The sequence below is a fragment of the Eublepharis macularius genome, chromosome 12 (assembly GCF_028583425.1).
Source record: "Eublepharis macularius isolate TG4126 chromosome 12, MPM_Emac_v1.0, whole genome shotgun sequence".
NCBI lineage: Eukaryota > Metazoa > Chordata > Lepidosauria > Squamata > Eublepharidae > Eublepharis > Eublepharis macularius.
In genome coordinates this window covers 50,847,532-50,863,205 of record NC_072801.1, presented here as the reverse complement: position 1 = coordinate 50,863,205, position 15,674 = coordinate 50,847,532, and the positions used below count along the sequence as shown (strand labels likewise).

Below are 15,674 nucleotides of genomic sequence, written 5' to 3'. Positions count from 1 at the left end.
AGGGATATGAGACACAGTTGTTTCTTGAATGGCTATATGCCCATGCATAAACTAGAAGACTCTAGACAGAAGTGAATTTTATGAATCAATTTCATATGTGAATCAGTTTTATTCCTTGTTTCACTGGGGATTTACTGAAGCCCACAAAAGCAATTTTCATTTCTGCTATTTCTCTAGTCTCATACTTCCAGCTGTACATCAATCATGTTTTTCTCCCTTTGTATACATACTTACACAATAGTCACAACAGTGGCAACATCTTTTAATAATAGCCTTTTCTCTATGTTTTCAGTGCCCCCCCCCCCGCTGTTTAATAGTAACTTTTCCTTATGTTTTCAGTGATGGACAACCGTATATATGTTGGTGAGTTTGTCCTCATGGGCTTAACAAAAGTCCCTGTGTTGCAAGATGTCCTCTTCTTTCTCTTCTTCATGCTGTATTTGACCATCATACTAGGAAACACCACTATTTTGTTGATAACACTGATTGAACCATGGCTCCATTCACCAATGTACTTCTTTCTTGGAAACCTCTCCTGCTTAGATATCTGCTACTCCACAGTCACTGTGCCAAAGATGCGGATTCATTGATTGGTTGTCTATCTCAGTTTCATTTTTTCCATTTCCTAGGGAGCAGTGAAGGTTTATTGCTAGGTGTCATGGCTTATGACCGCTATGTGGCCATATGTAATCCACTGCGTTTCAGAAGGCTTCAGAAGGCTTCAGTAAAGAGAAAGTGTACCTGACATTTTAAAGAAGAAGCAGAGTACGCCGTTTTGGACAAGGGAAAAATTGAGGGCAACCATAGAGAGTACCATTGAGAAAAAAGGCCCAATATTTTGAAGGTTTGCAAAAGATTAAATGATTTTTCCTCTTTCCCATTTATATTATTGGACTTAACTAATTAAGTAAAATAAAATAGAAAAGACCGAGCTGAGAAAGAGAGCCGATTCATGGGATCCCAAGGCAAGCCCAATGGCGGGGAAAAAGGACAAAGAGTGGCAGGCAGCGATTGAAAGTTTAGACAAAAAAATAACAGAAGGCAATAAGGAAACAAATGAGACTATACAAAAAACACAAGAAATGGTCCAGGAATTACAGAAGAAAGTGACTCGCAATTGAATTTAGTGAAAGAGATCAAAGAGGCAATAAAATCAGAGGTTGCAGAATTGGCAAAGAGTATTGATGAAATAAGAACAGAGCTCCAAACTACGAAACAAAAAGTGCAAGAGGTGGAGGAGAAAACGGAGTGTATAAGAGCAGAGGCAGCGGGAGTGAGGGATAGAGTTGTTGTAATGGAATGCAGAGCTATGGAAAAAGAGCTTCGTTTTCGAGGTATTCCAGAGGTAATGGCGGGATCTGCATTGAAACAAGTCACTGAAATAATTGTGGAATTTTTAAGTAAAGAGCAGGAAGAAGTGGCTGCCAACCTAGACATTGCCTATCGAGTTAATTCCATGTATGCAGAGCAAAAAAACTTGCCAAGAGATGTTATTGTCCAGTTAACCACCAAGAGAATGAGGGAGGAGATTATCAGAAATGAGGCCTTTACATATGAATAAAAGTCTTTTACTTTGTTCAGAAAATTTCTTCTCATTGGTATTTATTTTCTGTTTCCATACCATAGCTACCAGATGTTATAATATACCATGTTATCATGTGGAACCTTGTTGGGATAAATGCTGCATATCTTAACAAAAATAATTCTGGTGAACTTTCACTGCTTCTATTCCATTTGAGAGCATTATAAACACCATCTCCAAATATTTCACTGCTCTAATGTAGTACGATATCATGAGGTACATTACAGTATAAACAGTGGTTACTAATACCTCGATACGTCCTTCCCAATCAAGCTGTGGAGAAATGTCATTGCTGAAGCGTTTTTGTGGTATTTTCTCTTAAGCTAAGGGTAGGCCAAAAGATAATACATTCCAAATTCTATTATCTTTCTCATACCCTAAAGAGCATCTTGACCTGGACAGCCCAGGCAAGCCCGATTGCATCACATCTCATAAGCTATGCAGGTTCAACCCTGGTTAATATTTGAATGGGAGATCTCCAAAGCAGGCCAAGGTTGTTATGCAGAGGCAGGCAATGGCCAACCATCTCTGTAAGTGTCTTGGCTTGAAAGCCCCAGCAGAGGTTGCCATAAGTCATCTGTGACTTGATGGCACACTCTATCACCATTCTATAGAGCATTGCCATTTCTGTATATATTCTGACCTGATCCCCAAACACAATAAGCTGTAGAAGATATGCAGAGAACCATCACCCTTTGAAGGGACTCAAAACCCTACCAGGACTAGTAAATATCATCCCATCCCAATTACTCTCTCCCTCTTTTTTCTGTTTTCTTGCTAGTCTTCTGCGTGTACTGTGTGTTCTATGCTTTCTTGTCTTTTATTCCTCTTAAAATAAAGAAGCCTTTCCTGTTGTACATCCACCTGTTTGAGAGTTCTCTAAGAGAATAATCCTGGTATACATCAGTAGAGATTCCCCAGTTGCCCTCTCTTGCTTCGTTACCTTTAATGTTAATTCCCCCAACTCACAAGGAGATCCTTCATTAGGGCAACACTGGAAATTGGTAAGTGTAGAAGGAAGGTGCTTCCGGGGAAATTTTGCTTTTGGACCCATTGCCATCTCTGAGACTTCATCAATGTTGCATGTGTCTAGCATATTTTTCCTGTGAGATGGGCATCAAATGGAGAATGAGAGAGTATAGTTGTTTGTCCTAGCATAAGAGGCTTGCCCTTGGCGAGTCTGAACTGTGGGAAAGTAGGATATAAATCTTTACAATGAAGGAATAAACAAATTAATAATTTGTCAATTTATTACCTTTCACTTCCCCAAGGAGATCCAAGACTTATTTTTGAGCAGTTTATACACAGTAATTTTTAAAAATATATTCAAACATTCTCTTCCAAAGAGAACAATTAAGGGAATCACTTTCCCCCATGAGATAATTTTAGACATCAGGACTATGATAAAATGACTATGGGTCAGACAGCAATTGCTTGTAATGCCATTTTCTCCTGAATGTTTTTTAGCAGAGAAGGACTAAACTTCCTCACAGATGAGCATGGCAAGAACACTTGGAGAGAGTGGTTTCTATTTATTCTTTTCTGCTATTTCTCTAGTCTCATACTTCCAGCTGTACATCAATCATGTATTTCTCCCTTTGTATACATACTTACACAATAGTCACAACAGTGGCAACGTCTTTTAATAATAGCCTTTTCTCTATGTTTTCAGTGCCCCCCCCCCGTTGTTTAATAGTAACTTTTCCTTATGTTTTCAGTGATGGACAACCGTATATATGTTGGTGAGTTTGTCCTCATGGGCTTAACAAAAGTCCCTGGGCTGCAAGATGTCCTCTTCTTTCTCTTCTTCATGCTGTATTTGACCATCATACTAGGAAACACCACTATTTTGTTGATAACACTGATTGAACCATGGCTCCATTCACCAATGTACTTCTTTCTTGGAAACCTCTCCTGCTTAGATATCTGCTACTCCACAGTCACTGTGCCAAAGATGCTGATTCATTGATTGGTTGTCTATCTCAGCTTCATTTTTTCCATTTCCTAGGGAGCAGTGAAGTTTTATTGCTAGGTGTCATGGCATATGACCGCTATGTGGCCATATGTAATCCACTGCGTTACACCATCATCATGAACAAGAAGGCCTGCATTTTTTTGGCAATGGCCAGCTGGACTACTGGGTTCTTCCATGCTCTAATGCACACCATTATGACTTTGAAGCTGTATTTCTGTGGCCCTAACTTAATCCAACATTTCTTCTGTGACATCAAGCCCCTCCTGAGGTTGGCTTGCTGTAGCACTGCCCTCAACCTCAGACTTCTCAATATTGTTACAGGCCTAATTATTTTTCTTCCTTTTTTTCTTACACTTCTCTCCTACATCTATATCATCTCCTTCCTCTTCTTGAAAATAAAATCCAAGGAAAGCAGAGGTAAAGCTTTCTCCACTTGTGCCTCACATCTCACAGTGGTAACACTTTTCTATACTGGGGCCATCTTGACGTATATTCCTCCCTCTTCTGGAGAATCCCTGGAACAGGAAATGATGGTCACTGTCATGTACACTGTGGTTACTCCAGCTCTGAATCCCCTGATTTACACCCTAAGGAACCAAGAGGAGAAAACTGCTATTAGGAAAGCAATAGGTCAAAGCTCCTTCCTTCACAAATGGGAAATTAACATGGGCTCTTTTGTTCTTGTTCCAAAGAATAAAGACAAGCTATCCAGATGATTGGTGTCCATATTGGCTATAGACAACTAGGGAAGCTATTTATAGGTTAAGTCTTTCCCATTATATCTGCAATGTATTTGTTTTGAGCAGGGCTCTTGAGACGTGGCATAAAATCTCCTAAATTTGGACATTTATAAATAAATAATTAAAGTTGGACCTTAATGAAGTAAATTCCTCATCTCGCTTTATGAGCTGGAGCAAATGTGAAGTCCTCCTTGTTAACGTAGGAGTTGAACACATCTGCTGGGTAATGTTTTCTAATGCACTCTACGTGGGTCTGCCTTTGAGAATGGTCCAGAAACTTCAGTTAGTCCAAAATGCTGTGGCCAGGCTGGTTAGAGGGATTGTATCACCTATGTGCTGAGACTACTGAAGGATTATCTCCTCCTATACTATCCAGCACACCAGTTAAGATCTGCCTCTCAAGCCCTGGTTTCTGTACCCCTGCAGTCAGAAGTAAGGTGACTAAAGACATTTTCAGTAGTGGCACCTCCCCTGGGAATGCCCTCCCCCATTGAGGCTCACTTGGCACCGACTTTATTTTCTTTTATGCATCAGACGAAAACACATCTTTTTACTTAGGATTTTAATTAAGGGGTTATGATATTAACTTTTTAATAGTCTGTTGGATAGTTTTTATGCTCCTTATGACCAGTGGCTTGTTTTTAATATTGTGGTGTTTTTAATTGTAAACCATCTTGAACAGAGCTCTGAAGAAATGACATAGAAATAGAAATAGAAAGTGGCATAGAAATAACCTAAGTAAATAAGATCAAACACTGGACTAAGTCATGAAGTAGCAGACACAGGACACAGAGAACATTATCACATGGACAAAAGATCCAGTAATAATAGTGGATCCAATAAGGCAGAAGCAGGCAAGACAAAATGCTGATGATACAGTGAGAAATAGAACATTTATCTTGTCGATACACAAAAGAAGAGGCTCTATAGGTTTTGCACATAGCTTTACCAGGAGATTTATTTATTTATTTATTTATTTATATTTCAATTTATATATCGCCCAGTTTTAAATCAGTTTATATAGTTTAAAATCAATACAGTTCATACAGTTTAAAATTAATAAAAACAAGAAAACAATACTAAAATCAATATACAAAACAATAATGAAATAAATTAACCAAGTGCAATGGTGGGGAGAACCCCCACCCCCACTCTGATGGTGAGAGGCTGACATGACACCACTACCTTCAACCACCGATGCTTGGTGGAATAGCTCTGTGTTATGACTTTTACTTTTGGGGGGGGGCAGATATTTCTTTTATTTTTTCCCTTCACACCCTCTGGGTTGTTAGCTGCCACCAGGAAGATTAAATTCCAATATATTTTATTTAAGTTTTCCCTTTGGTAACGTGTTTAAGCATCAGGCTCCTTCGTGGTTCTATGTGGCCCTGAGGATAGGAATGGGATATAACAATGAGAGCTACTCTGGGATATAACAAAACAAAATAAATGTTTATTCTTCAAGAAGTGTATTGGTTTCATAAAAGTAGTTCTTAAAGTTACTTCATTTAAACTCCTTCACACAGATCTCCTGTAAGGCTTCACACACAGTTAGCCTCTTTCTCTAGGCTCTATATTTCTCTCACAGAAAACTCCTCAGGCAGCACACAGCTAGCCTCTCTGACTCTTATTCACAGATTATATTTCTCTCATAACCACTTCAACATATTCAGGCAGCACACAGCCAGCCTGCTTTCTTCTCACTCCCCAAAACCTTTCTCCCTTGCCTGTCAGTCTCAACTGCATTCACTCCACCCACACTCTGTCATCAACCAATCATATCACTCACTCATCTCTCTCTCTCACCCCCACTCTTCACCTATTTCATCCAGCATTTAAAGAAACATGCACCCATTTCTTGAAATCATTACAAATCCCCCCCTTCTCCTTTAAGCAGAACACATCTCTTTTTCAGAAGAGTTGTGTGCAGCTTCCTCTGGCTTAGGGAATAGTTTATTCTCTTCATCAATTGGTGTATTCTGTTTCTCTAAGGACTCTAGCTGAATCATAATTTCTTTTTTAAACTCCTCAACAGTTTTTATTTATGCTTCCTGCTTTTTCTTGGGACATTTCAGCAGTACTACTAACAGGAGTTTGTGTCTCTCTTTTTCTCTCCTGCAATTTATCAATTGTGTCTGTTGCTAAGATACCTAGGGGCTTGTCTTCTGCTCCCTCGGCTTCAACTTGTAGCAAATCATCGGAGTCAGTGCATATTTGAATTCTTGCTTTTGCTCCCATTACATCTCTTCCCAATACTACTGGTATTTTCTGTTCTTTAATAACTGCTACAGGAAAATATTCTTCCTTTCCTCTCCAGTTAATTTTTAGTCGTGCGAGTGGCACTCTTTTAGAATTTCCCCACACACCTTGCAAGGATATTTGCTTATCTGCAATCAGGTTTTTCTTATTAACAAAATCCTCCCTGACCAGTGTTACTGAGGCTCCTGTGTCTAGAATGGCTAAAGTATCTCTCCCATTTATTTGTACCACCTCTCTCAGTTCAGTACCCTGAGCAACCTGATCTGTCTTTACCCCGCACAAGTAGACTGTTTCTTCAGTGTTTATGGGTAAGGCAGTGTTCTTACTGGGGGTTTCATTTGTGTTTGCTGAGTTAGGGGAGTTTCTAGCATCTTCCTCACGCCGATCATCTGAGTCAGTTCTAGTGACCCTCCTTACATGCTCAAGCGTTGTTTGCTTGGGTTGATTCTTTAGACATTTGTAAGCTAAATGCCCTTTCAGACCACATACAAAACATCTTCTATCATTCCAGTATCCCTCTTGGTTTCTTTCTATATTTTTATCCTGACTTTTTATAATCTCACCTCTCTCATATGTTCCTGTCCTTTCTCCCTCTTGTCCTTTACTTGATTTAAACTTTGGTTTATAAGAATAGTCTTTCCTTTCACGGCAATCCCATCCTCCTCTATTAAGTGTTAATCTATCTGCCCATTCTGATGCTTGCTTGACATTCTCTGGAAGTTTATCTTTAAACAGAAGTCTGATCTCTGAAGGAAGTTGAAATAAAAACTGATCCAAAATCATTAGATCCCTTATTCCCTCTTTAGAGTTAGCTTTGGCAGATGAAATCCATTTATCAAAATAGTCTGTCAGTTTGGCACTCAAAGACTTAAATGACTTCTCTTTCTGAGGCTCTAGGCTTCTAAACTTCTTTCTGAAGTAATCAGCACCTAGCCTAAATCTGTCATATACTGCCTCCTTGTATTCAGCATAAACAACAGGTTTATCTGAGGGAAATGTGTTGTAGATCTCAGCCAATTCCCCTCTAATTAAGCTAGATAAATACTTCATATATTGTGCCTCTGGTATTTCCCAGTTCTGAGCAGATCTCTCAAAAGTGGACAGGAAAATTTGTGGATCTTCTCCTGACACATACACCATAAAATCTTTTGGGGGAACATGAGGTAAATCAGCTCTGGGTTCAGAGTTTCCCTCCTTTTTGTCCCCATTGTTAAATCTCTCTCTTTCTAATTGTAATCTTTCTGCTTCCAAACTGGTGTGTCCTTCCATCTCCTGAACTCCCATTTCAGCTTTCCACTTTTCCCTCTCAAACTGTTTTTCTTCTATTTCAGCTTCCCTTTCAGCTTGCCTTTCCCTTTGTTTTTGTTCTATTTCTCGAGTTCTAAGTTGTGCTTCAATTTTCAATTTCCCCCCCAGAAACTCTAAATATTCTGGACTAGGGTTGTAATTCCCTCAGGGTTCCTCTCCTCTGCAGTTCTACTTGGCTCCACACTGCTTTGTATTAGTATAACTCTCAGTTCTTCTGCACTTTTCCCCTCATGAGGTAAATTTAACTCTTTGCACTTCTGAATCAGAGCCTCCTTTTTTCATCCCCATAAACTCTGCCATTTTTCTCTTTTACTTGTATTCCTGCTAAAATTTTACTAAACTTCACCAGATTATGTTCTCTCTTATAAATCCTACTAGTTCTTCTGTCTTTCCTTTATAACAGTTCTATATTCCTCATAGGATTTAACTGAACACTCTGTCTCTTTGACTATCTGTCCCTTCAGAATGCCTTTCTCTCAGAATGTTCCTTCCTCCCAGGCTATTATATCCCACTTAAAATATTTTCTTCTCCTCAGGATGTTTGAGATCCCACCGCTATGCCTCCATTTGTTATGACTTTTACTTTAGGGAGGTAGATATTTCTTTTAATTTTTCCCTTCACACCCTCTGGGTAGTTAGCTGCCACCAGGAATATTAAATTCCAATATATTTTATTTAAGTTTTCCCTTTGGTAACGTGTTTAAGCATCAGGCTCCTTCGTGGTTCTATGTGGCCCTGAGGATAGGAATGGGATATAACAATGACAGCTACTCTGGGATATAACAAAACAAAATAAATGTTTATTGCCCCACTATTAGGAATAAGAGACAGACACAGTATTTGGATTATAAAAATGGGCCGCTTTATTAATAAACAAGAACCAGAAATTATTAACTACGGCAAGGGCCTAACTAGCGGTACAGGTCAGGCCCTGGGGTCGCTCCCTACCCCGCCCTGACCTGTCTGGGCGAGACACCCGCTGCCCCAGGTGCGGGCCATCAGACAATGGCTGGGACCCGGACTGGCCAGGCGAAGTGGTTCACCCCTGTAAAGCTCCCCCACCCGGCCGTACGGCAGCGGGGGGAGACTGGCTTGTCCAGGGGTTCCCCACCAGGGCGTCTAACCACGCAACTGGGCCGTACGGCAGCCAGCCACATCTGGCAGACCCCAATTCCCCACCAATGGAGAGTTGCCAAGGGTGCTCACCGGCCCGCTACAGATTCTTCCCTAACTAACACCCTGCCACCCGTGGCGTAAACTCAGACCCACCAACAAATTAACCCCCCTCCCAAGACAGTACGAGGTAGGCGAAAAAACTCCAGCCCCAAGGCCAATCGGGGACTGAGAGAGAAAAAATTCCTACCTGGCTCCGAATGGCAACCGGCTAGTCCCGTACTGAAATAGGGAGAGGTGGGTGGGCCGAGCACGAGGCAAGACTGAAGCCACGGGGGCGGAGAGGCAGAAAAACGCCGCGAGACTCCGCCCCCAGGCTGAATCCCCGGATGAGGCTGAAGCTGTCTGCCTCCATCCTTGCAGTGGGGCAAATGGCTGCCACCTGCTTAAAAGAGGGGCGAGCCCCAAGCAGGATTGGCAGTATTGCCCCACTATTAGGAATAAGAGACAGACACAGTATTTGGATTATAAAAATGGGCCGCTTTATTAATAAACAAGAACCAGAAATTATTAACTACGGCAAGGGCCTAACTAGCGGTACAGGTCAGGCCCTGGGGTCGCTCCCTACCCCGCCCTGACCTGTCTGGGCGAGACACCCGCTGCCCCAGGTGCGAGCCATCAGACAATGGCTGGGACCCGGACTGGCCAGGCGAAGTGGTTCACCCCTGTAAAGCTCCCCCACCCGGCCGTACGGCAGCAGGGGGAGACTGGCTTGTCCAGGGGTTCCCCACCAGGGCGTCTAACCACGCAACTGGGTCGTACGGCAGCCAGCCACATCTGGCAGACCCCAATTCCCCACCAATGGAGAGGTGCCAAGGGTGCTCACCGGCCCGCTACAGATTCTTCCCTAACTAACACCCTGCCACGGCAGAGGCCAAGCCTCTGCTTAGGCCTCGGCGCCCCACAAGTGGCTTAAAGCCAGGCGCAGCCCTTGCCGCAGGTCGTTCAAGAAAATGGCATTACCACTGTTGGATAAGTGAACCCCATCCCCTCGGTAGAGGTCTGCAGACTCGGCCCGTATCTGCGGATGGGGCAAATAGACCCCAAGACCCTCCGACAGTGCTCTAAACAGAGCTCTATTGGCCATCCGCCTCGCCCGTTCCACAGCCCTATGGTCCAATGCTTTCACTCGCACACGACGCGGAAGCATCGCCGACCAAAAAATGAGAACACCGGGCCATCTTCTCGTAATCTCACGGAGGTCGTCCCGCGCTTGGCAAGACAGGGCCACGCCTTTCATGAGACCCAAATCGTTGCCACCCAAGTGGACAACAAGAATATGAGGGGGAGGGAGACTCCGACCCTCAAACAACAGCGGCAGCAAACCTGCCCAACGCAGGCCTCTTCTGCCTTGCCATTCCACTGTGGCCCAACGGCTGAGTCCAAGCTGGGACCCGATCCGCGTCCTCTTCGCTTGGTGCGCCGCCCAAAAGACCATACTATGGCCACATATGAGGATGCGTATCCTATCGCGCCACGCCACAGCACCTGAAAGAAAAACAATGTCAGCATGACTGCCCACCAGCCAGGGGCCTCACATAAGACTTGTAAGCGGTGGAGCGCCACCGCCCCACCTTCTGAATCTCGGCTCCAGAATACCCCATCGCTGCAGCCGTGGAAGCCGCACCTATACGAAAAGAGTGGGTCCCAAATTTGACCCCTTCTAGCCCTAACTTTGAGAGAGCCCTGCCAGTGACAGCCCAAAACTGGCATTTTGTAAGCGGGGAGCTATTCTCATGGCAAAACAGTGCCCCAGGCGCTGAGCCCCGCGCTCTCAAATACTTCCCCAAAGCCGCCACCGGGCACAAATCCTTAATCGCGCATCGCCCTATTGACAAGTCCACCCCTTTATGCATCTGGTCGGTCTTAGAACGCCTAATGCGAATCTTCACCTGTTCTCCCTGAATTTCAACATCAGAAACGGAGATGGCGCGACCAGAAACGTCCCTAAGGGACTGGGGAACGAGCTCGCTGACCCTAAGAGCTCCAAAAAATGCAATCAAGGAAGCAGCATGAAATAACAGCTCCTCAAAAGGGGAATTGCAGACCACCGGCCACATGGCCCTCAAACCCTGTAAAATACTAGGGGAAATAGGCTGCCTGGCGTCCCTCGTAACGGCAGCCTCCCTGGACCAACCCTCCAGCATTTTCCTAATGCGGAAGTCGCCCGTGGGGTCAACCAGGCCCCGAGCCTTCGAGGCAAAGCCCAAAGCCGCAAGCTGGCTACGAATGTATTTAACTCTGTGCCGCTTACCTTTCTGAGCAACACAAAATTGGGCTGCATGCTCAACTGGAATTGGCCAAATCTGCGGAAGACCAGACTCCCGCCTGAAATCCGCAAAGTACCTCACCGCCCTGTCGTAGGCTCTCCTGGTACTAGGGGCCAGAGCTAACTGGATAGCCCTGAATGCCTCGGATTCCCAATCCTCCATAGCTCCAAAGGAACCTGGGCGGGCAGCAAATCCGCCTCTGGGGCAAGATGTCGAAACCGGTCCATCTGCAGACGAGATAAGGCGTCTGCCACTTCATTATTTAACCCGGGTACGTGTCTGGCCAAGAACAAAATATTAAGGCGGAGACACCTTAAGGTGAAGGCTCGGACCAGCTTCATTACCCTGGGGGATCTAGAAGAGAGGGAATTCACGACCTGCACCACTGCCATATTATCGCACCAAAAGTGCACGGAGTGGTTGGCCATTTCCCCACCCCACAGGTAAACAGCCCCTAGAATCGGGAAGAACTCAAGAAAAGTAAGATCCCTGCACAGGCCAGCTTCCCTCCAGCTAGCAGGCCATGGTGCAGAACACCAGTGCCCCCTGAAATAAATTCCCAAACCAATGGAGCCCGCTGCATCGGATGAAACCTGAAGGTCACCCTCTAACAACAGCTCTTGTCTCTAAAAAGAGACACCATTGAAATTGCCCAAAAATTGGGACCAAACTTCCAAGTCCTGTCTCATACCTGGAGAAACCCGAACCCTGTGATGCGGAAGCCGAAGTGACCTCATTGCATCACAAAGGCGTCTCAAAAAGGCTCTACCTGGAGCCACCACCTTGCATGCAAAGTTAAGATGGCCTACAACCTGTTGGAGCTCCACTAGGGAAACTTTCCGCTTGCCCAAGAGGGCCTGCAAACGAGACCGTAACTCCTGGAGCTTTACCAATGGCAGCCGCGAAGTCTGCTGCACGGTATCCAATTCTATCCCTAGGAAGGTCAAAACCGTCGTGGGACCCTCCGTCTTTTCATGTGCTAAGGGAACACCCAACTCGCCAGCTAAACGTACAAAATCGTCCAACAGACGAGCACACTGACCCGTGCATGGGGGCCCAACCAGGATAAAATCATCCAAATAGTGGGCGGAGTCACGGCAGCGTTGCCTGTGACGTAGCGCCCACTCAAGGAACGTACTAAAACGCTCAAACACTGCGCAGGAAACGGAGCAACCCATGGGAAGGGCTCTATCCATGTAAAATTTGCCCTCAAAGGCAAACCCCAGCAGTTCAAAGTCATCAGGGTGCACAGGTAGAAGGCGAAATGCGGACTTGATGTCGCATTTCGCCATCTCTGCACCCCAACCGCAACGTCTAACCACTTTGACCGCCTGGTCAAAGGAAGTGTAACGCACCGAGCAAAAATGCTCAGGAATTGCGTCGTTAACCGACCCACCCCTAGGGTAAGACAGGTGGTGAATAAGCCGGAATTCACCTGCTGCCTTCTTAGGCACTACCCCCAAGGGAGAAACCCGCAGATGAGGAACTGGAGGGGAGGGGAAAGGGCCTAAAACCCTGCCCTCGGCACCTTCCTTCTGGATCTTTGCCCGCACAACATCCTCCATGCCAATAACTGAACGCAAATTGGCTGACATGAAGGCTCTTCTGGGGCTTTGATAAGGAATACGGAAACCAAACAAAAAACCTTGCAACAGAAACTGGGCATCCACCTTGTTAGGGTAGTCAGCCAACATGGCCTCAAGGACCCTCACTTTTATTGGGCTGGGGCCCTTTACTAGGCCCCTGTTGCCCTGAGGGGCCACCCCCTTTCTTTCCGAATGGCCGCTGCCTCTTACAGGCATTGAGGGCATGCGGACCTCGGCAGGTCGGGCATTCATGTCCAAACCGACAGTTTTTACGGTTGCAGACCCCTTTTGAGGTAAACTCAAAGCAAAGCAGCTGGGGCTGAACCGACTGCCCCGCCGAGGCGCGGGAACCGTAAGAACCCTGGGCAAACCCCCCAGAAACCTGTGAAGAACGCTGCACAATATGACCGCTATCTGACCTATCCCCAACTGAAGACTTAGCTGGGGTCATCAGCTGCAACCACAGGTGCTGGTAGACTTGATCCCAAGGCAGAGATGGGTTCAAGGCCGCCCGCATCCGGAATTCTTCGTCATATTGCAGCCAGGCTGCTCCTAAAAATTCCGTGTGAGCCCTATAAATAATGTCCATGTACTGGAACAGTGGCGCCGCTCTCCAAGGGTGTGCCCTGGCTATAACCCCCGCATAAATGAGAAAACCAGGGAGCCAATTGTGCCAAGTTCTATCTATTTTGCACCTCTTGATGCGCTCTTTGTCCCGGTCCTCAAGGTCCTCTTTATCCTTCTTCTCCAGATCTCTGAAGAGAAGGGTAAAGACATCTACATAATCCCCGCGCAGGATCTTCTCCCTAGTAGCCGGGGTAAGATGATCGCCTAACGGCATGGCTGTGTCCCCACCGGGAGGGCCTTATAAGGCACGGAACCATAATTGGACCAGGGAACTCCATAATAAGAGCCCCATGGCGGAACCATGCCCATGCCTTGAAACTGTGCCGGGGGGGCGCCCAACTAGCCGCCCCAAGCGGCTGCCCAGGGACAGCCGGCTGGCACCAGTTGCCCCAATCCTGGAATAGACTGGAACCAGATGGACCCCCCGAGGAACCGGAGTGCATATCCACCGCATGTGGTGCATTTTGCTGCGCCTGCCCCCAAGGCCAAGCGCCTGGCTGCTGTGGCCAAGAACACTTACCGTCACCCACGGGCGGTTGCACCACCAGCGCCACTTGTCCAGGCTCCTGGGTCCAAGTCCCCTCTACCTCTGCGGCTGCCGACTCCGCCACCTCGTCCTCAACGATATTACCAGCCGTAGAAGTCGATGGAGCCGAAGCACCACCAGCAGATGCCCCTTCTAAAGCCGCTAAACGAGAGAGAATATCGTTAAGCGATGCAGTCTTAGACGCAACCCTCACGGGTCTCTTACTCGCCGGTTCCGCTACCGGAGCGGAAGAAGCCCGTGCTTGCTCTAAAGCAGCAATCCTGGCTAAAATATCACGTCTCGCGGAAACATCGTCCTCCTCGTCAGATGATAAGGCGGCGGCCACGCGCTTAGGTAGGAGCTTTGCAGGCTGCTTGCCTTTAGCCACACCTGCACCCTTCTTGGGCGGCATCCTAAATCAAATGAAAGCCGTGGCAGTTAAAACAGGAAAGTTTGTTTACAGCTAAGCCACTTAAACACTGCGCTAAAGCGGTCTACAGGGGGGGAACCCCGCCCCCTGACAAAATAGCTAAAAAGCTGGAACAGATAGGGAAGGCTCGGCAGGCCGCCTTCCAACCTACAACACAGTAGCGTTATTTGACCAGAAAACCGGTTCCCAGCCAGACCACTTAACCACCGTGCCCAACTGCTCAAACAAAGGCCCAGACACGAAAAATTCACCCCCCGGTACAGCGCACGGCCTTGCAAGAAACTCTCAGGTACCACCGGCAGCTATAGGGCCCAGAATGTCCGCTAGGGGCACCCACCCAAAATGGCCGCCAGGAGGCTAGACTAAATGGCCGCTGCAACAGCCGGGGAAAATTAGAGCCAGCTATTACTTAGGTACAGGGAAGCTTCCCCCAAATGCACACCCGCCTAACCTGATTGAGGAGGGGGGGGCTCCGAGAACCGCCTGCCGTCCCGTACCCAACGGCGAGCCGCGGCAGCAGAGGGCAGGAAAATGCACACCCACCCCAGAGCCCCCGGAGGCCCGGTAAACGGCAGGCGAGGAGCCCAGTCGCACTTAGGGGGCCGACGGGCGCCGCGTGAAGCGTGGCGCGCAGACGAGGCGCCGCAGCGCGGCCGCGCCAAAACGGCAGGCACGAGCGCTCCTTCCCTACAGTCCCTCGCTCCACTAACGCTCGCCCGCCTACCCCTTCACAACCCCAAGGGTAGGGGGGAAAGAAAGCCGCCCGCCGCGCCCAACACCCGGCGCCCAAAGCGCCGTAAGGCGGAGGCTGCAAACGCAGCACAAATGCCCCCACCCAGAAAGACCCCGAGCCGGGCAGCAGCAGGCCACACGGCCAGTCGCTGTAAAGACGGAGGGGAGCAAGCACCACCCCTCCTCCCTAGCAAACCCTCCACCCAGCCGGGAAGAAAGCGCGACGATCCGCCAGGTCCTGCGTCGGCTAAGGCCTCGTGCCGGGGAGCAAACAGCAACGTGTTGCCTCCACCGAGCACGAGGCAAGACTGAAGCCACGGGGGCGGAGAGGCAGAAAAACGCCGCGAGACTCCGCCCCCAGGCTGAATCCCCGGATGAGGCTGAAGCTGTCTGCCTCCATCCTTGCAGTGGGGCAAATGGCTGCCACCTGCTTAAAAGAGGGGCGAGCCCCAAGCAGGATTGGCAG

The 15,674-nt window shown here is 47.1% G+C and overlaps 1 pseudogene; it reads left to right on the top strand.

Moving 5' to 3' along the window:
- The first annotated feature begins 3,302 nt into the window (after positions 1-3,302).
- On the top strand, positions 3,303-4,273 carry LOC129339226 (olfactory receptor 12D2-like; annotated as a pseudogene).
- Positions 4,274-15,674: the final 11,401 nt, after the last annotated feature.